The sequence below is a fragment of the Aptenodytes patagonicus genome, chromosome 8 (genome assembly GCF_965638725.1).
Source record: "Aptenodytes patagonicus chromosome 8, bAptPat1.pri.cur, whole genome shotgun sequence".
In the NCBI taxonomy this organism is placed as follows: Eukaryota; Metazoa; Chordata; class Aves; order Sphenisciformes; family Spheniscidae; genus Aptenodytes; species Aptenodytes patagonicus.
In genome coordinates, this window is record NC_134956.1 from 15778828 (window position 1) to 15800164 (window position 21337).

Below are 21337 nucleotides of genomic sequence, written 5' to 3' on the forward strand. Positions count from 1 at the left end.
AATTCTACAGTAGCAATTTTTCAGGAAAAAGAGGGGAACTGAACACAAATGTGAAAAGGTGGAAAAAGGCAAGATAATTACACACAAACAAAAATTTTAGTACTAATAATGCAAGCTTACAGAGGACTACATCTTCCTGCTCATAAAACTACAGAAATGAGTGACAGGTTTAAAAAAAAAAATCAGATCAAAAGAAATTGTATTTGTATACATCTGTCTTTGTACATAGTAAGAAATCTCTGCTTTGGGTGGTTCAGGGCTGCCTTTTTAGTCTCCTGATTTTGGAGCCCACAAATACAATTAGTTCAAACCTTCCAATAATGACCAAACTGTCTCTCTCCCCATTTCAACAAAACATTTGAATTCCTCATGTTCAAGTTCAGCATATATTTAAGAAAAACATACATATCTTTGAGAAGAATTGTTCATGATACTTTGTGCGGAGTGAAGTGTGTTCTAATTAAGTAGTTCCCACTGGAAATTACTTTTTATTCTAAATTTGATATAAATCAATAATGGAGAAGGAAGATGGCAAGAAGCATTTCAATAATACCAAAGTTTAGTTTTAATATTAACATAGTTTTGCCCATGTAATAAACCTATTCTGAAAGAGTTAATTTGATATCACTATTTTTAAAATTAAGACCAAAATATAAATTTCAGTTTCTATAATGCAATGTTTCAATTCTTTTTCAAACCATTCTTCTTGGTTTTTTTTTATTCTAATAAAAAGTCATCTTTAGCAGAAAAGACACTAAACCACAATGACCATATTTTGTTCCAGCCACAACACTTAAATTTTGCATACACATCACATAAAATATCAGCATCATTACAGCTTTTATTTTTAAAAAAATAAAAATAGAAAACATCCGTTTGTTTTCTTGCCTTTCCATCTTGTGTTGATTATTTGATGGACCTAGATAATAACCTTGGAAAAATCTTCAAATGTCACAGCAGTAAGTGCAATAAGAACTTAAGAGAACTTGTTTTCCATAAATTACACACAAAATACCATGGTTCAAACAATATTTTCCTTGGATTAGTAATTAACATCAGCACTTTCCTCAAAAAAAGTCCAGTGAAATCTTGTAGCAACACAAATTATTCCAAAAATATTTTTCACCAACTAGCTTTTCATGCTATCTGCTGTCATTTTCAGCATCAATGTGAAAAGCCTCAAAACACTACACTACAAACCTCCTTTCATTGACTTCCATCAAAAGGAGACATCTTACTTTAAGTTAGAAGCATCCTGCCCTCCTCCCAAGTCATCATACATAACTTCCAATTTATGGTACAGCAGATGCTTCTGTGCAAATTCCCAAAATTGAATTTATTCCCTTGTTCATAGATTCAAGACTAATGCTATTTTATGGTAGATATTTGAAGAACCAAACTATTGATTTATGGTAACTAGCCATTGACTACTTCCATAATAACATCTACAGAAAAGAACCTATCAAATGATTTAACTGACGAAATCAACAAATGCAAGAGGCAGCATGCTTCATTGACTACAGTCAAGCATAACTGTTAAGGTAGTATTTAAAGACCTTATATATCATCCATTTGAATAATCACAAACTCTCTATGATTTCTTGTTTCATATAAACAAACGTATAGTTTCAGTGTCACATTTTAAAAAAACCTGTGTTTGAAAATCATAGATAGTTTGGGTTGGAAGGGACCTCTAAAGGTCATCTAGTCCAACCCCCCTGCCGTGGGCAGGGACATCTTCAACTAGATCAGGTTGCTCAGAGCCCCGTCCAACCTGACCTGGAATGTTTCCAGGGATGGGGCATCCACCACCTCTCTGGGCAACCTGGGCCAGTGCTTCACCACCCTCAGCGTAAAAAATTTCTTCCTTATATCTAGTCTAAATCTACCCCCTTTTAGTTTAAAGCCGTTCCCCCTTGTCCTGTCGCAACAGGCCCTGCTAAAAAGTCTGCCACCATCTTTTTTATAAGCCCCCTTTAAGTACTGATAGGCTGCTATAAGGTCTCCCCGAAGCCTTCTCTTTTCCAGACTGAACAACCCCAACTCTCTCAGCCTTTCTTCATAGGAGAGATGTTCCATCCCTCTGATCATTTTTGTGGCCCTCTTCTGGACCCGCTCCAACAGGTCCATGTCTTAATATTGGCATACTATTTCCTTGGTAACCGTCTTATACACAAGGGTAAGGTAGGAGACTGCAAAATGTGACAACAGGGGTTTTTTTGTTTTGTTTTGTTTTTTTAATTATATAGGACTGACTATTTTTAAAGTTGTTATTATTACAATATTACCCTCAGAGTTCTTTATTTCCAGAACATACATCCTCTGAGATGGCCACACACATTCCCAGCTTTGGCAATTGATGCAAGATCCCCTTCCAATCCACAGTTGTCTTTATATTGCACTTGCAAACATACAGATAAGATAGGTGAAATTTGGCCAGGATACAACAGAGTACAGATACTAGAGGAGGGAAAAAAAAAAAAAAAACAAAACCAAAACCCAAAACCAAACAAAACCAAAAAAACCAAACCACTCATCTTTCAACAGTCAACTTGCTTGTTGTCCTAAACAACCCTTTGGGATTTTTTTTTTGTGTGACAGAGAAGAAAATCCAGTGACTGGGAAATCATTTTGCTTGAGGAATTTCCATAATATTGAAGTGAAGACACTGCTGCTGTGAAAAGCTGTAACCATTGTTTGAAAGAACTACTGTGAAGAGTGCCACTATGCAGAGGTGTATAGCTCCAGAACGTCTATCTTTTACTTCTGTCCCCTAGGGTCACTTCCATTCCTTACAGTCATTTCTATTTTCATATTTCAGGTGGATTTGAAGGAGAAGGAGAAGATTAAACCCTAATTACAACCATCCTGCTTTTCATCTGAATTTGCACTATAATCCTCATTCTTCACAAAAAAAGAGGCAGCATAAAAATCAGTTATACTCTACAGACTGAAGATCAGGCACACATGATGAATAGTCTTCTAGATTAGATGTTTCCTATTCACTGCTACTTTAAATATTAGTACATATTAAAAAAATTAAATAGAGGTACAAACCAGAATAACACAGGTGACAGAGCTCACCTAGAGAGGGTCTGTATTAATGAAGAGCTAATACCATAAATCTGCAGCACATAGAAATGAGAACAAAGTTTTAAGCTCAAGAGTATAATTGTTCTTTTTTCTACAGGTGGATTGCACGGGTGTAAACATGCACAGCAACTTTCCAAAATTTTATCTACAGCCTTTTCCAAAAAACCTTTATGCAGTTAACTATTATGCTTCTTGGGTATTTTTTGCAAGACACTCTTAAGTATAACAGCTAAAAAAAACACACAGAGTTCTCCACAGTTAGAAGAAAACAGCTTTTACACTGCACTTTTTCACTTGGAGTTAACTATTTGCAACAAACCAAAAAAACCTACATTACCACATCATTGTATAAGCAAAAGCAGCTCCTCAAATTTTATGTAATACCAAAATCTACTAATGCAGGGATCTTAATACTATCACATACACACAAATTTGTTTTTATTTATGGGTAAAATAAACAGCTGAGGTCATTATGGGCAGAAAAGGACAGTCTTCTCTCCAGCAAGTTCATTTATCCGTGAGTTCTGGTAACACCAGATGTTTTCTAATGCTGTACAAACAGAAGTTGTTAAAATTCATTGCTGTGAAAAAACAGATACCTTTCTAGAATACCTATTAATATGCAAAGACACAAGATTCAACCTGTGTCTAAACACCAAATTAGAGTCAAACTTCTATTGGAAAATTGAAATATGTCAATTAGATTGAATTCTAACACTAAATTAGAGCTGAACACAGAACAAAATTATTGCTACTCTATGACATCTTATTTAGAAACAAAAAAGAGGCAGAGTAAAAATCAGTATTTCACAGTAACTGCCTAGATTTTCTTCTGGAATTTAGTATTGAGGAAAAATAACTCAGAGTTTTACCAGTTAAGACTTTCCAACAAGACTAACTTAAGACCTGTGAGTCTGTTAAGACTGTTAGACTTAAGACCTGTTAAGGACAAAGAAAACCTAGAGCTAGACAGGAGATGATCTGTCCAGGTAAAATGAATGACTGATAAGCCTTTCATTTCTTACATCCTTAAGTATGAGAGATGGGCAAAAGACAAGAGGGAAGCCTTGTCCTCTTTGTCTAAGCAATTATTTAATTTCCATCCCTTGGGAAAGCTTCTGGACGGATCAGTTCCCAGGTCTTCAAAAGACACCTGACTGGCAAAAACCAACTACTAACACCACCAGCCCCCTCCAAGAAAAAGCAAAAGGTACAGATACTGCCTTACACTCCACACTCCCCTGTTCAAAGGACTAACTTGCAGCACTGTGGGAACTATCCAGAGGGCCAGTTCATTCTTAAATTTACCCACAGAATGCACTCAAAAAAATTGCCTCTTGCAAGTCATCATTCCTCTATTTCTTCTGAGAGAATAGGTTTCACATTATGTATTCAAAGCTGTGAAAATATATACATATATCACAAAGTAATTCCTCTGTAGATCACAGACCCAAAGAAACACCAGCAGCACAACCCTGACTCACCATCCTGTGTTCTCACCAACAGTCCAAAGGGTTTTTGCACTGCGATTTGAGGTAGCTTGCACACAGTGGGTAAGGACATGGTTAAGTTTTTAGTCAAGCCCCTAAAAGTGAGCAACTCTGATGAGGAAATTAAAACAGTGCCAAGTTAGGTAAATAAACGCTCAAAAGCCAGGTCTCATAATGGCATGTGGGTACAATTGTCATGTCCTTTTTACCATGGGAAGTTCCAACGTAAGCCTGGATAATCAGAGCCAGCAAAGTTTGTGTCTCTGTAGTGAAATATAAAAAGGTCACCTTTAGTGAATTGAATTAAATTAAATGCGCAATAAATCAGGCAGCAAAGCTGCATAGCCACTGCAACTTGTTTAACTGTCCATTGTATATAACGGTTAAGGGGTGAGGGAGGGAAGGAATCTACACACTCAGTATTTCAGCAGAATTTTGTGCTATTCATCCCCACAAAAGAAAGCCTTTCTAACCTTCAGTTTTTTGGTGACATCTATAGTATTTCAGAATTTCTAACTAGATTAACTGAATGCATGTTTTCTAATAAGTCTACCAATATACAATTCCTGAAGTTACTACAATAACTTTATTACCTTGCCCCATGAGATAGTTTTCCATGTTTTTAAAATCCTCTAATAGGTTTTCAGACATTTTACCAAAAGGCTTCAGCATTATCCAACAGCATTTCTAATTTTTGCACACACATAATCTAGACAGCAGCCACATCCTAAACTATAGCTTTCCTAAGAAACAGCCAACGTAAGATGAACATAAATAAAGCTGTCATGCATCATCATAAATAAGAACCCTACTTGTTCTGTTGCTAAAAGCCTTGATGTTTTAAATGTCTTTACCCATTATTAAAAGCCTTACATCTCTTATCTAATTTTAATAGCTCTTACATTGAAAAAAAAAAAAAAGCAATTCCACAGTTGTCAACAAGCAAAGTGCATATTTATTTTGCCTTAAAAATAAAGCAGCTGGGAAGACATCTTTTTAAACAGAACAGCACAGGGTGATGTGTAGGCATATGGCTGAAAGTTGTACCGTTCCAGTTGGCACAACCAACTGGCTATTTCAGTCTCCAGTTTTTTATGGATCATACAGGATCATTTTGATTTGAACCTATTAGTCTTCTGAAGACACCAAATACATTTCCATATGACTGTAGGAGTCACTATGTCTCAGGGAAACACAGTACTTCCTGGAATTCTTGACATGCCAAGGAATCACGGTTATTACTACTGCTCCTTGCTGAGAGCTCTTATTATCAGTTCTGCCATTAACTAAGACTGAAATCCAATTCTGGCTAGCTCCTTGACAAGACATTTAAGACAACCAAACACTTACAAAAACTCTTCTCATACTTTTTGCATTCAGGCAAGTTGAGTTCTTGTTGCTGTTTTTTATTTTGTTGTTTTAATTTTCTACTGAAGAGCTAAAACAAAGTCTTCCTCTTTGAAATTTTCATGCAGAGACTACAGTTGCCAGGACATTTTGCATAAATAGTTCACATCCATCAAACTTGTATTACATTGTTTTAGTTTGGGGTTTTTTTCAGCTAAGCTATTGTTCAGCATAGCTTTAAGAAATCTGCTGACACAATAACAACTTTTACTATACATCTGTACAAATGCACTTTTTAAAAAAAAAAAATCAAATGCCTTTCATTTGCAGTTTTCAAGATGTCACAGAATTTTTAACATAGCATAGTGCATTTCCATGAATGAATCCCCTATAGCCTTCTATGAGTTCTGGACCTCTCGAACTGTCTATTGGGATGGTCATTGTTCATGTGCAGGAGTGCAGTTCCCCTGCCCAGTGAAGATAATGTAAATTAAAAAAGGAGATAAAGGAATGGAGTTATCATCATCCATCTCTCAGATGGGAGTGAAGAATGAAAGGTAAGGTTTTTCAAAATAATCTACTTCCACATCTAAATTCCTTTGACTTTGAAAGTCAGTGGGATTTATGAACAAAATCCTCAAAATACTGGACAAAACCAAAATTATTTTACCAGTGCCAATCGGGAAGTCAGTAAGGAGCAAGAGCCAGGAACCGAGCTCATATCTGCTGAACTTAAATGTACTACTTTCACCCCAACCTTTTCTTTATTCTTCAGCACCACTGTGATATTTGCAGCTCCAGGGCTACTTTAAAGACTAGAAATATTCTTAATTCTCAAACAGCTGTCAGTCACATTTGATTAGAGAAATGCATTCTAGAATCCAGGTTAGACTTAACTCAGCTGCAGAGAAATTTCTTCTTTGGTTAAAACCTCTTTGGAAAGGTTTTATCAGAATTATAATGTGGGGGAAAAAAAAGAAGAGAAACCCAAAAACTTTCAACTACCAGTAGCGTTAATGGGCAGGCCATACCATGAAAGAAACTTTTGTTTAACTTTTAGTGGTACAGTTTAAGTTTCCCTGAGCAACTTTCACTCATTCCCCTCTCACACAGAATACAAAGTTTACCAATTTAAACTTGGAATGTAAGTTAGTTTCAAGTCTTACCTGTGGCAGTAAACAGTGAGGAAAGTACAACTTAAACAGTGTCTAGCATCAGTATGTCCAAATGTTCTACTTTAGAATTATGTGTCTATTCTCATGGCAATGGTTGAAAAATCTGGCTGAAGGAGGTTCCTGACTCACTAAACAAGCCAATCAAAATCAAAAACTATTTGACCAAGACACCTATAACAATTATAGCACTGAATAAGGGGCGGGGGGAGGAACCCACAGCCCAAACTGTGTGCATAACATAAACCAGAATTGTAAAGTTATCTAAAAGTGTTCTTCTAACAAACTATATGCATATATAAGTGTGTGTGTATATACATAGCATAAATATATATATATATGAACTAAGATGACTTTCTCCTCCCTAACTAATACACATCTAAATTAACTATTTGCAAATAATGGAACGAAAGAAGAGTGAAAACAGAAAAGTCTAAGCTGCAATGAAAGAAAACAGAGATGGGGGAAAAGCGGTTTGTTTAGTTTTGGGTCCTGGGGCAGGGGGACGAGAAAATAAGTAACCAGCATAAAACATAACTGAGAGTTCCTCCAGGGAAAAGACCTGCATAAATCTGTCTGAAAGAGTGAGGAACTGCTAGACTGCAGAAAGAAAACAGTATGCAAGAGGTTTCCAAAGTAAAGTGACATACAGAATGATCCCATCTGGCATAGATATTGAAGAATTTTAAAACACGTAAGTCACATCCACAATATAGCTACACAGACTAAGATGTTAAAAAAAAAAACCAACAAACACCACCAAAAAACAACACGCCAACCAACCAAACACACCTGCTAACAACAGAAAAGTAGTTTCAAAATGCTTTAAGTATGAAACACAGAATTTAGTAGGACAAAGACTAGGACCGATCAAGTACACAACCCCTCAAACTGCTCAGGGAGATTGGCAGAATATGGCAAAGGACAGTACAGTCTGAAGGGTAAGAATTACTAGAATGGAGTCAGCACTCTGAACAGATGCTATTTGAAAGAAACAGTTAAAGACTGGCATATGTCCCAAATCAATAAATGGAGGTAACTCTAGGACAGAGACGGTCATGTAAGAAAATCTAAAATGCAAATAATTTAGCACTGAACACATAGTTGTTTTAGATGCAATACAGCTTTAGAAATTCTACCCACCAAATACCCTGGCATACATTTTAATCTATTATCACTCCTTCAATAAACTACATACCCAAAGGTGCTCTTCCACTTTTGAGAAAAAAAAACAACAACACTTCATGTTGTTAGATAAACAGGTTCTATAGGAAACCGATTTAAAGCCAGTAAAAGTCTATGGAAAGACATTGTTGACTTTGAGATGACTTGGGCTGGGGCCTATAGAAATAGTTCTCTGTGTATGAAATTAAACTAAGCCTGAATACTTGATTTCTAGAGATACTAGTCTCTAGAGATACTAGTCAGTCCCCTTTCTTTGGGGCTGCTGACATTAAGTTGAAGAACTTTAGAAATGCAAAAAAATTAACAGTAAATCAGTGACATGATGAGAACTGAACATACAATTCTCATTAACATTAAAGGGGTGTTTTGACCACATTTTTAATACACCATAAAGCTGAATAACAACAATTAACATAAAATCTAAAAGCACAGTGGATCTGAATTAAATAACCCTATATTATACATATTACAAACAACATCTACAGCATGTTGAATTCCAACTACTCTGAACCTCAGCATCTCAAACATTTGATCCTCATCTATAACCCCACTAGAACACCTCTTTCTAGGTATCTTTCCTCCCCCAGGTTCCTGTTCAACTGCTGTGAAATTGTTGAGTTTGCTGGACTGGTGTTACTAAGGCTACTTGCAAATCTTAAATTTAGTTGCATCAGGATTTCAGTTGGAGAGAAGCTTCCTCCCACAAGACAGACTTGGATGCTTTGGTATTAAGAAACAAAAACCTTGTTTTCAACCCTCATTTTAAACAGCTTAACCTAAATTGTACTATAAAAAAGTCAGCATTTAAGTACAAGTTTACTGAAGGCTAAGAACTTTCCTGGGGAGAAAAGCTTTATTATAAACTGATCCCCATTACATTAAAAGTATACTGTTCCTCAAGGCAAAGTACAACATCCATCTCCTGTTAAGTGGTAAGTAAAATGTCCGTTAATCAGGAAAGCATTTTTAAAATCCACAGAAAAACTCTAAACCAAAAAACATTGTGAAGTTTAACTCTATCTAGTATTTCCTCCTCCCCCAGCCTGTTAATAAATGTATTCTTGGAAGCCCCAGGAGAATACCCTACTCCTTTTATACCTAATCACGTGAAGACACACTCTTAAGGCAGTGAGCATGACCACAAAGGAGGAAACAATGTGTCACCTTGTTCCAGGGTAAGCAGTATCCTACAGTGAGGTGTCGCATTGGGCGAGCGCTCCAGAGAGAAAACTTTTCAGGTAACTTTGAATAACTCATTAGTTCATTCAACTTACTTTTCTTCCACCAATGCTTTTAAGTTGTCCAAGGGCTACTTGGAGGTTTAATGAGTTCTTTTTTAATACAAAACACTTGAGCAACAATTGTTGCTAAGGCAGCATTGATTTACCAATATGCTACCTCAATATATTAACACTCAACTCTTTTTGACCAATTTTGCGCAATTACAGGCAAGTCCCCTTGAAGAGAGCTAGAAGCAATCAAACATCTAGAAGCAATCAAGACCTAGAGTGATAAGCACAAAATGGAACTAAAAAGGTTGTTCTCTCAAACTGGTTACCCTGCCCAAATGGGAAGGGCTGCAAGACTTACTGCTGTGAAGCTGCCAACACAGAGGGCAGATAAGGATGGTTCAGAGTCATCACTGCAAACAGGCATGGACATCAGCTGGTTGCACAGACAACTGTGCACCGCCATCGGGATAAAAACCTGGTTATGATCTTAAGTAGATGATGTTTGGTCATTGCACGCCCTCAGAAATTCACAGGACCTCAATTACCTGAGGTCCTCTTCCAAATTTGACATTGATCCGTGAGTTTGAAGAGAGGACTTAGAGATAGAAACACAGCATGATTACATAAGCTATGTGATTTAGGAAAGGATGCCAAAGATACCTTAACAAAATAAAGGGCAGGGAGGACCAACCTAGACAACTCAGGAACATAACAGACCTCCTAGAATGCTTAACTGAGTCCAGTCTCATTAACATCCATTTATATAATCTCATTCATTCATGTAAAAAGTCCCATCAAGACTTTTTATGTTCCACAGTTCTTAGTGAAAGATTCCTCTAGAATTTCACAAACTATAATTTAACAAAAATTGCAAAACAACAGTATTAAGAAAATTGTAATACTGCATGCTGGAGGTATAGTTACTTGATTTAACTAACCTTCTAGGTCTTTTCCAAGACAAATTTTCAGCCATGCCATTTAGGTCAAATCTCCTGCTGTACTAAAACACTAATAAAGACAAGCTTGCAGATGACTAGAGTCCTATGATGTATGGCTACATAGTGTCATGCCCTGGAAAGAATGCTGAGCAGAACAAGGGGAGAGGAAGTAACAGAACTGAGTTTCACAGTTGTGTTTTGCTTACTCCTGAACTAAACCAAATGAAAAAAGAAGATGAGTTTTCATTACTCTGGGAAATCCAGGCAAGATAGAATATTGAATCTTGTATTAATCAAATAACAAATGCTAAATTTTTACATATGAGAAGTCTCGGTTCAGAAAAGCAGCAAGTGGCTTCTTGAAGATAAAAGGCAGAGAATTGGTATAATGGCTATGGGGCCTCCACACACTAATTAAGGTAGTAAAATGCTATAACCCAGAATGAAATCCATCTCACAACTCTGTCTCCATATAGCCCAACTGCACAGAAAACCTGCTAGAATTCAGAATTCATCTACCTTTCTATTCAAGTTTCTAAGCTGTATGCAGTAATTCTAATAAGCACAAGCTTTAAAAAAATATATTAAAGGGTGCTATATCCCACAGATATCTTGAAAAGTGTTTTCAATCATTTCTAGTTTTAGTTATAAGGCTGATGCCACTTTATATTTTGTAGATAATATCTACTCCTAGGTAAAATATACAGTATAAATGAGTTTGTCAACATGCAATATTATCTTTTTTCTATTGCAAATAAGAAAATAAAAAGGTTTAAGCCAAAGGCAAATATCCAAACATTTATGTGAATATTTCATCTTATAAAGCACTTCCATTTCCAGCACTTCACTCTAGCTCCATGTTTTTCTTTAAATCACTCTGTACTATTAATTTAATTTATACTTTAGTATAATAATCTAAAACATCTATTACCACATATTAAAAGACACTGAAACAGCTTAATTTGGCCTCCATGTCAAGGTTACAGGCAAAATGAACCACAACCAGGAACTGAATTCAGTGCTCAATTTCCCAGTTTTGATTCTAATGGGGTTTTTTATTAAATTGCCTTTAAGGAGTCAACTGTATCTCACAGAATTAAGCAAAAGTAGTAGTGTCACGGATGGAGTGAGACTGCAGCGAGACTCGTAAGAGAGAAGCAACAATACACTTTATTGTTAACTCACTGTTTTCTATCAAAGTTCAACGGTAAATGCAACAATGGTTTAACAAGATTCGATGGCAAGGTATACTGCATAGAAGGCAGGGTGAGACAAAACTGTCAGGGAGACTCTCCCATTGAGCCATGATTCAGAAAGGACCCCCTTGCTTTCTAAACTCCTTCTCAGAGAGGACTCTAGGTGTGGCTGGATCCAATCCTAGTCCCAGACTTGGTCAATGGTTTATGTCTAAAGAATTATATATGTGCAATTAATCCTTGAAATCTTAGCTAAGTGATATAAAAGTTTAGCATGGTGTTAGTCACTTACCGAGGATCTGTTGCAGCAAGGAATCTCTCAACCTCGAGAAGTAACCTTGAGAGGCATCCCTACTCAAGGGGAGATCCTGTCGTGCAGCCCACTGCCATGCAGAAGAGCTCAAAGGGCTCTTGGGCTGCTCACTATTTATAGGGGTAAGATGATTGACTCAGTCATATTTGCATACCGATAACTGTGGTTAGGTGGGCGTATTTCTCACAATAGCCCTTGGTTATTGTGTTGTTATCTGGTTCCCAAATCCACTTTGAATGGATGCAGCTATCACTACCAGCGTCCATTACGACCATCCCTGGTAGTTATCGCTTGAGCAGGGTTACAGGAGATAAAGGTCAGGTTGGGCGGGGGAGCACACCGTCACAGGTAGTAAGGTCAGCATGACAGAACTAGTTCCATGAACTACTTCTTTCTATTCACCCTGTTCTTAAGAGAACATGGGATCACATCCCATTCGCAATACCACAAATCAAAATACTGTGTACTGTGAGGAAAGCTTAATTATTTTTTTCCCAAAAAAGAAGGGGCATTTCAAGCCATTTCAGATTTTATTCACTTCCCAAAATTATACAGTATATTTGGCACAAAGGTTTCTTCCTTTTCCTTTATAAATCTGAGCCTGGACACCCTAGAAAAGAGACTAAGTATCCAGACTGCCTCTCCTTCTTTGTGTCATACTTGCTGTGCTTCTAGTTAATAGTGTAACTTTAATAAGCAATTTAAATAAGGGAGACTTAAGCAGACATTTTAAGGACACAAGGTAGAAATTCCTACAGTTTATGATCATCATTGGCAACTTGTTCTTCATCATTTCTTTAAGCAGAGTTAAAGTAGTTAAATTGATTGTGTAAATATGAACTAAAACAAAACAGCTGCTTATTCTTGATTTGACAGGATATTTGTAACAAATGAGATACACTTGCTATCCATGGGTCATTAGACACATGAACATAATTTATATTAACCAAGTTGCACACTCCAAAGAACACTTTTAACACCTGCCAATATAGTTTCATAAACCACAAGCTATATAATACATTCAAATTTTGCTTTTTCTGTTCAAGAATCTTGCATCTGATATCACTGGTATCACAGTGATATCACCGATTTCTAAATACACTGAGATTTATTTTAGCAACAACAACAAAATCCAAAATGAAGGTAGGAAGCTCAGATTTATTTTGAGCAAATTTATCAAAATGAGTGCAGCACCACATAAAATATTCTGTTTGCTACTTAGCTGCCAATTCTGCAAGTACTTATATACTTGCTTATCTTTAGGTACCCAAGTAGTTCCCGTGGGATCAGTCCATAAATTCTATACTAGCAACATCTGGGGAGTACACTTTCCATCCCTAGCCCTTTGCCTGCTACCATAGATTACTCTTCTCTCTCCACCAACATAACTGTAAGATTAACTTTGAAGTCTGTTTGAACATCTATTTAAAAATATAAAGAGGGAAAAAGAAAACATCTTCCTTATGTTGGGTGCTACACATATAAGATGGAAAGAAATAATAGAAATAATATCACGTTTAAAGAAACAGAAAAATATTTTTTTAAAGAATCAGTAATGGCATGTTGTGCTTTGAAAAGACAAATTATCCCAGGGCCAAAATAGGATTTCAATATGACTGTGCACTAATGAGTTCATTTACATATGTCTTAGAAAATTGTATGTACCACAACTTCAAGTAAAATTTAGTCCCAATAGAATTTAACAAAAACAATTAATTTTCTTTTCTCAAAATAAATACATAGTATATTCTATCATCAGTAATTCATTCCTTGCACAAAGAAGTTATAAAACTTGGAATTGCATTTTGAGTCTTATGGTTTTTAATCAAGTTATGACAGATCAAAGTATTTCCTGCCAATCAAAAGAAAGGCTATTAACATCACTTACTTGGTTTAAGTTTGGAGAAGTTTCCTCTTCACTTCAGACCAACTTCAGCAATCACTGAAAAGACATGCTTTACTGTTTACTGCTGCTCTTTAGAGGGGGAAAAAAAAAAAAACAACCAAAACCCAAAAAAACCCCAAACAACACGCACACAAGAAGAAACCCACCAGCAGTGATATCTTGCTATCTGTAAGTATCCACAAACCCCGTTGCTAATTTAAAGTTAGTCTCTCAGAAGACTACCATCCTTCACAACACTGCCAGGTAAGTTCAACACTGCCAGGTAAAAAGTTGAACTATGCACCACTGTGTATCTTAACATAGCTATTCAGATGCATAACTGAAATTACTTCAATTCACACACCTCCAATTTGTCCCTGCTATGACTTCCAAAAATAAAGTCATGTTAAAGAAAAAAGCTGGGCTTTTTCCAGGATCATTCCTTAAAAAAAAAACAAAAACAAAAACAAAAAAAACCCCAACAAAAACACACAAAAAACCCAAACAAACCCAACACACACCATCCCCAAAAAAACCCAATCTACCACATTCAGAACAAGTCCAAGCATCACTGGGGAGTGATTTTTTTTTTTTTTACACTTTTTTTTTTTTAAAATATATATTCTACCGCACTGAACATCACTATGAACTTTACCTCCTTACACACATCATAACTTAATACCAGAATAGCAAATCCTCTCTGAACTGCCAAAACTCAAGTCCAAGTCACAAGTTTCTGACCTTCTCAGGTATGCAAAATTTGATACCATGCCTACTATGTGAACACATACATTAAGCTGAGACATGCTTCAAATCTAGGCACAAGTGAACTCAAACACCAAAGTTTATAGGCAGTTTCTCTAACTAGAAAAAATATTTTATAAAGCAAGTGTTGACTTGTTATAAAAACTTTTAAGAGTTTGAGCCTGATCTTGCAAATCTCATGTTCCTTGCTTTCTAACAAAAATCAAATTTGAGACATTAAAGTATGTCAGCAACCTATGTAGCTTTAGTCATGCATAGCTACCTTTTATAGTCTCTTATGTGCCATCTGAAGGCAGCAGAGACAGGCTAGCTCCTCTGGACATGCTCTAAGTCACACACTGCACCAGCTTGTCCCCCACTTCTGAATACGAAGGGAGCCACAGACAACTAATCAACTCACGAGGCTAAGTTATGTGCCTAGAAAGAGGAGAAAATGTTAGAGTCTTGATCAAAAGACATGACATGATAGATGAGAGTACCAAAACAGCCATATGGCAAAGTAAGAACAACGACAGGACAAACATAGTTACTGTCTTTTACCAAGACCCTGTAAGTAAAAAAGCTTTTTTCCCCTATGCTTATGCCTTTCTCCTTTGAGCCAGAAGTACAGGGAGAGAAAAGCAGCAACACAAGATCCTCATTAAACAAACAAACATTCTCAAATTACAGGGTGTGCAGGGATACACCCAGCTCTTAAAAAAAAAAAACAAAACAAAAACAACAGCAAAACAGATTTACTTCAGCACTAGCAAAAGCCCAATTTATTTTATCTCCTCTCTTCAAAAAGACTTAGAAAATGTCATTGTTTAGACAGCTTATCATAAAACTTAGACAATTTCCCCTGCCATAATGAAATTATAGATTGGTTTACAAATACATTAAGTGTAGAACTATAAAAGTTTACCATTTGCATTTAATGAAATGCTACAGCTCCAGTCTTGCCAAGATTTATGCATATACTCAACTTGATACAGGTGAGGCATTCCAATGTGAAGGCTGTTTGCAAAGGCAGTAACAGCTGGCATAAGCCAACATTAATTTGAAGCACACAGTTGTTATAATAGTTAGAAGGGGTTTTCATTTGTGTTTAACATCACTTTTAGGCATGAAACACATTCTTATTAACACAAAATAACTGCTACATTAAGTTAGATGCATTGCCAAACCACAGGAATAGCACCTCTTTTGTTCGTTTTTACTTCCAAGATTTCTATCATGGAATACGCTTGACTTATATTCCAACTACAAACAAATAGGAGTCAGATGTTTCTCAGCCCTGATTTTCATTTAGTTCTAAATGCACGCTTTTTTGCCTTCAGATCTCAGAGCACTTCACTAAAGTACTTGATGGAATGTACATCAGAAAAGTAGAAAGGAAGGACCATTGGGGGGGGGCGGGGGGAGGGAGGGGACAAAAAAAACCCCCACTTTTGTTACAACTTCATTTTTTTTCCCCATGTTTAAGTCAGGTAGAAACACGTTCTGCCTCCTATATTATAGATTTCTGTAATACATTATGCTCAAAGCAAGTAGTGAAATACCTTCTAAACATTTTTGCTGTTCATAAATTACTATCTTCAACAGCCATTTGAGCAGTCATACCTTCAGAAGCTTCTCAATTCTGCCCTTAAGTCATAGTATGAACCAGGCTATTTTCCCTAGTTACTTTTATAGAGAAAAAAGGAAGTCACTTTTCCTCCAAAATTTTCAATTGTCAAGACCTCTTTTTAGTAGATTTTTATGTTTTATAATTCTTGTCACAAAATCATTTCCGAGTCACTAGACAGAACCAAAACAAATTTGAGTATTAATAAAACAAATCCCTTTATTATATGCAAGAATCTTGAAGGGAAGAATTCTTATGCTATTGACACTCCACAGGCATGTGTTAAAAACAAGATTAACTGGAGAAAAGATAAAAAACTTTCAGAGTCAGCATTAATCCATAGTGTCTTTTGATACTCACTCCTTTGGTACTAGGTATGGGTTTTCCCAAGCCCAAGTGCTCAGATGAACTACATTACTACTTTTAGTAAGTCTCATCTATCAATGGAAAGGTATTAACACAAAGAAAAAATATGGAAAGGCTCAAGTACCTTTGAAAACCCCGAGGGCTGTAGCAAACACGGGGGAATAAGGAAACTCCCTCCTCCCTGCCCCTGAACTGTCAGTCCATAAATCCCAGGAAACTGGGACTGCTGGTATTTGACCAAACACAAAGAAACAGTGAAATAACTTACCAAGATCTACCTACCAAAAAAAAAAAAAAAAATTTTCAATGAAAGCCTCAGTTATTTTTGCAGGATGGTATCAAGGTAGGTAATAGTTATATAATGACAGATTCTGCAAAAGCTAGTCAGGTGCTACCTGAAAAAAGTTGCAGTGCTTCGCCGTTACTTGGCTAGCACACGTACACCAGAACTTGTGGCCAACACTACAGAGAAATTATATTGTTGTAATTGCCCCTTGCCATCACGGTTTTCCAGCTTGACAGATAGGCACCCACTCACACCTAAGCCACCTGAGGCCTGTGATGCATACTTGAGTCTGCTCTGAAACACTTAGGGAGGAATACCAAGATAATCCTATCCATCAAACAAAAACAGGATCACCGAAGAACAAGAAACGCCATCAAACAGAACTTCAAAATCTTCATTTCCAACCTTGAAGAGACAAACATATCTACACAAACCTCAAGAAAAGTAAATTTTCAACAGCATCTAAATGACCTAGCATATGAAGTCATATTTTTGTGGCACAGACAATAACACCTCAATGTTCAAAACATTTGAAGACAGTATTAAGAGAACAAATTGACTATAACAATCCTGCCCCTACTATTAGATAATAAACAACTAATAAATATTGTCCTAACTATAGAAGCATAGTATTACCTTGATATATATTGCCTGGACAGTGGCATCTATTTTTTCTAAGAATACCACATAAAATTTATTTCTATTGAGAAATAAATCAACTGAAGAGACTGAACTTCCATTCTACAGAAAAGCTGGGTGCTACTCCCAGCTAGTATTGTTCTCAGCATGCCAGTGGGATAATGAAATACTGAGAACAATTTTCTACCTGACAGGACACTGTTTCTTCAACAGTGAATAGTATTAACTATATGCAACTTTGCAAGTCCAATTTTAATCATTAAGTTCTTTGCCAAAATAGCCATGCATACCAGAAGTGACCTAAATTTATGTTTTCAAGAATGCAGTATATGACCAAGACTACCAATACTACAAGGTTAAATACTCTGGTGAAGGATGTAACTTCTTTTTTCTATTTGGTACAGTACAAATATAATTAGACAAATCGTGGAGTATACCTTTGGCTGGCACTCTGTTTTTGTTTGCAATATGTTCTTGAAATTTCTGAATTGCTTGACTAGGAAGTTAGTTTGTATATACGTACAGCCACTTCTTGTTGCGGTTCTATGCCTCAAGCAGCCATCACATTGTGTGCAAAAGAGAATAGCCTGACAAATACAGGAAGCTTTTACCTGCTATTAATTTTACACCTGTGTAACTGAACAATCCAGTCTACTCTCTCAGGAGCCTGAGCGGCAGCAAGACTAAACATTTCCTAGTCAATCCACTTCTGATCAGAGTCATTTTCTGCACAATACAGAGAAGGGAACTTGAAGGAAACCTGAAAAAGTACCCTATGAAATACATTATTGAAAAAATCTCAACTTTAACACCAGCCATATTACAGCTGTGCCTATTCTGAGTCTCCAAGTAATTATATGCAATGAATGACTAATGTGTTGGAGGAACATTTATTAAATCAAACTGTTCTTCCTGGTTAGCATGTTGTATTATTTATATTATATTGCACTTACAGGCCACAGTGCCATTATGCAAATTAGATACAAGTGAAGAGACAGATTTTAAGTTGTTGCAGTCAGCACTAAGTAGATTCCTACCTTCAGAATAACCTTAGAAGCTTTCTCATTGCTTGGGCACAAATAAAGAAATCTAGGAAAACCAGTATAGAGTTGGTGAACTACAAATATATGCTTGTCTTCAACCAAAAACAAGGTATGAGAAAGTAGAGACAGGGAGAAGGAAGTACTGAAAGGTTTATTGGTCGTCTTATTTCTGAAAAAGGCAAATTTTCTGAACGTATTAACCTGGATGTTAAAAATTTACGGCATTTGAAGCTGTAAAAATCAGTTTAAATTAGATGAGAATGCCACATCACATGATTTTCCTATTTAAAACTTTAACACTCACTTATGCACTTATTCCATTACCTTAGAAGCAGCAATGCTCGAAGACAAGATCATGTTGTGCCACAATTATATGCTCTACATAGGTGTTGCATTACTGGTAATCAGCAATCACGACAAGAAATTTATATGGCATTTCAAAAAACCTTTATGCCCTAAAATATACTTTTTTTTTTAAACTGCAAAGAAATAACAGTTTTCAAATCAGGCATTTTGGTGCATAAAGTCAAGTGCTGCTAATTAAAAGAATGAGTGATGAATTCCAGCCTCGTTCATTAAACAAAATTGCATTTAACTGCAATTTATGAGATTGAATCTAAAGTTTGAAATAAAGGTTATTCTATTTTGAAAAGCTTCTAACACTTTTAGAATAAAAATAATACTTTCCTGATCATAACAGATTTCAAACTTTCAAAGCATTTTAGAAGCATTATGCCAATTTTGCAAATCTAGAAACTATATTAAAACCAGTTTAAATGACCTGTCAAAGGATACATAAAGATCCAACAGCAGGAGTTTGAAGAAGTTGCAGGTTTCTTAAGACCCAAGCATCATCACTTTTACTACCAGATCTGCATACCTTAGTATAAGAACAGGGGAAGCAGGGCTATAAATCAAACAAAATAAAGCCCTCTTTCCTAAATTACTTTCTTTCCTATCAAGCCAGCAAAACTACAGAGATGGATTCTCCCAGAAATAAAATTTTACTAATAAATTTCTTCAGCTGAAGTTGTATCTTTCATTAATGAAAGTGAAAACATTTAACAGGAAACAATTTTTTATATTTTTTTTAATTAGAAGTGGTGGTTATACAACTTAAATAATTGGAACCAACAGGACTGGTTGAGTCCCCATCCCTGGAAGTATTTAAAAGACGTGTAGATGCAGCACTTAGGGACATGGTTTAGTGGGCATGGTGGTGTTGGGTTGATGGTTGGACTCGATGATCTTAGAGGTCTTTTCCAACCTTAATGATTCTATGATTCTATGACATGTGACCGAATGACTTTTAAAATTATTTGACAAATGTCTTTTCCCCTCACTTTTTAATTTATGTGTTATCTGTGTTAAACTAGATCAAGTGAAATTAGAATGTTTCTACTAAAAACTCAGAGCAAACAGGAACACTATTTTTAATTTATACTTTGACATAAACTAACACAAACTTGCACATCGACACACATTTTGCATTAAGACTGTTTTCTATTCATCTAGTTTAAGTTTCTTTTAGATTAAACCCAGCTCAAATGCAACTCCGTTCAGTTGTCTATACTCAAAACTAGCAAAGTACCTAGATAAAGTTAAAACTGATTTGGTCACTTCAACTCTATTTTTTGTGCATAGACAAAGCTTATTATAACTTGATAATAAGCCAAACATTATTTTAAGCCACAAAAATTATTTTGTAAGCACAGCCTAATGGTTAAAGCATGAGACTGCAAATCCAGACATTTTTAGATACAAATCTATTTCATCACAGATCACTGAGTGACTCTGGGCAAGTTAATTAACCTCCCGGCAATCTGTAAAATTGGAATAATACCTACCTTGCAGTAAGGCTTAATTCATTAATCCTTATGAAATGCTGTGAGATCCTTAGATGGATATACTATAGAAATACAAACAAGCTTAGTATTTCAAACAGTACTTTGGAACATAATTCCTATTTGAAAACACACCTCACTGTCACGTAAAATGTTAATTTATAAGTAGTATTTGAGTGACTTCAGGTGCACTGAAAATATATTCAACACCATATAAACATACCACCATAAAAATCACAAGCAAAGTAACACAAAGGCTACGTATTACATGTCTTTTCCTTCAACTATGCACAGAATTATTACTCTGCGTTTATAGAACTCATCAGATACCGGTCAGCTGCAACTACATACATTGCAATTAACTTCGAAGAGTTCCTCAGAGTCTGCCACTGCACCAGAATTCTTCTCAATTCAGAATCTACTTCTGACTGCAAAGCTGTAAAGCTCACTTCCAGTACAGCTCCAGCACAAACATTTCACTGTAGCTGACTTTTATATATTATGTAGCCCCCTGATTCTTATCTGCCTTCAAGCAAAGAGTGCAATAGGAAGTAGTTCATTCCAAGAACTATGAGGTTAGAGATGAAACCTGAACGGACAAGGTAGCTGGCAGTCATCACAAGAGGTTACCAAGGTTAATCAGGAAGAATGGAGATTTTGAGAAGATGCAGCAAGTGTTATGAGGACCAGCATTCTTTCTTCCAGCTATCATGGTTGGCAAATTCTTGGCAGTATGCTCAGACTTTGAGCACTCAGCTACCTCAAAAGAAAACAGGTTTTATGTCACAAAAAATTCTGCAAGATGTAAAATTGAAAAGTAGTTCCACGTTCCCCCCAAACACCTGTACATCATTCCTTTTAGACCACTTGCTCTAATTAAAACATGTTCTTCTGCCTCTAAAGTCATTAATGCCTGCACTTATTTTCAGTTTGATTT

The 21337-nt window shown here is 36.1% G+C and overlaps 1 protein-coding gene across 7 annotated transcripts in view; it reads right to left on the reverse strand.

The window, feature by feature from the left end:
* Positions 1–21337, reverse strand: part of FHIT (fragile histidine triad diadenosine triphosphatase) — a 638275-nt gene that overhangs the window by 573243 nt on the left and 43695 nt on the right. Inside the window, exon 3 of one of the 7 annotated variants that reach the window (XM_076346536.1) lies at positions 13855–13908. The exons of the other annotated variants lie outside the window; for them this stretch is intronic. The gene's annotated coding sequence lies outside the window, so the exon portion shown is untranslated. The remainder of the gene's footprint in view (positions 1–13854; positions 13909–21337) is intronic. 7 annotated transcript variants of the gene reach the window in all.